Consider the following 218-nt stretch of genomic DNA (forward strand, 5'->3'; position numbering starts at 1 on the left):
GGCCTGCAATAAAGAAGTTAGCTGAAAGACTTACCTCCCTTTGTTTCAAAGCTGAAGCTATAATTTTATTGAATAAAGCTAAAAGGAGCGCAAGTAAGTTCAAAGAAATCGACCTAAAAATGCTTAAACTCTTTGAGAATAGCAGTCACAACAAGGAACAGTTCAGAAAACTCACTGAAATTTGGAAAGCGAAAACAAATGCTGAAGAAGTGACGTCA

This window comes from Octopus bimaculoides, chromosome 4, assembly GCF_046866305.1.
Source record: "Octopus bimaculoides isolate indiv1 chromosome 4, ASM4686630v1, whole genome shotgun sequence".
Classification (NCBI taxonomy): domain Eukaryota; kingdom Metazoa; phylum Mollusca; class Cephalopoda; order Octopoda; family Octopodidae; genus Octopus; species Octopus bimaculoides.